Here is a 919-nt window from a genome sequence, read left to right on the forward strand (position 1 = left end):
GGGAAGGTAGTGTTAAGTAAGGAAGTAAAATAAACAACTTTCACAAATAAGATCTGTAATTTGAAATTTAAAAATTACTTTAACATATGAAATTTATAACTTTAAAAATTGTTAACCTACTTCCAGTAAAGGTAGTTATCCATTATTCAAAGTCTTTCAGACTCCCTTTCAAAGTTATAATTCAACAATTATTTTCAAGAGCATGTTTCACAAAATGCATACAGAGTGGCTTCTGAAGTTGGATGTCATCCTTTGCAAAGACCCAGCTAATCTTCTCTGAGTCATTCCAATTTTAGTGTATGTGCTGCCAAAGCAAATATGATTTAAAAAAATTTTTTTGTCTTATTAGTTTCAATGATCATTAGACAAATTTTTAAATATTTAAAATTTTTCTTATAAATTGAAAATGTATAAATATATATTTTTATGGGTTATAATGTGATGCTATAATTTATAAACACAATATGAAATAATTAAATCAAATTAGCCCCATAATCTCAAATACTATTTTTTGTGGTGAGAACATTTAAAATTTATTATTTTAGCAATTTTTAAATTGACAATACACTTCAATTAACTATGTTTGCCATATTATGAAATTGATCTGAAGAAAATACTCTCATTCTTCCTTTCCAAGCTTTTGTACCCTTTGACCATCATCTCCTTATTTCTCCACCTGCTGGCCTCTGTAATTGCTGCTTTACTCTTTGCTTTTATGAGTTCAATTGTTTTAGATCCCACACATAAGAGAACATGTGGTGTTTATTTTCCTGTGCCTAGATTATTTCACGTAGTATAATGTTCTCCAATTCCATCCATGTTGCAAATGACATTTCCTTCTGTTTTAAGACTGAAGAGTATTCTGTTGTGTATAAATGCTACATTTTCTTTACTTATTTATCTGTTATTGACCATTGAG

At 28.3% G+C, this 919-nt stretch overlaps 1 non-coding gene across 1 annotated transcript; it reads right to left on the reverse strand.

Annotated features, from left to right (window-relative positions):
- Window positions 1–214: 214 nt before the first annotated feature.
- LOC116551424 lies at window positions 215–316 on the reverse strand. The gene has a single exon (XR_004268921.1). It is a non-coding gene; the product is annotated as a U6 spliceosomal RNA (small nuclear RNA).
- Between the last annotated feature and the right edge of the window lie 603 nt (window positions 317–919).

The sequence above is a fragment of the Sapajus apella genome, unplaced genomic scaffold (genome assembly GCF_009761245.1).
Source record: "Sapajus apella isolate SASKATOON/1434 unplaced genomic scaffold, GSC_monkey_1.0 scaffold9, whole genome shotgun sequence".
Classification (NCBI taxonomy): domain Eukaryota; kingdom Metazoa; phylum Chordata; class Mammalia; order Primates; family Cebidae; genus Sapajus; species Sapajus apella.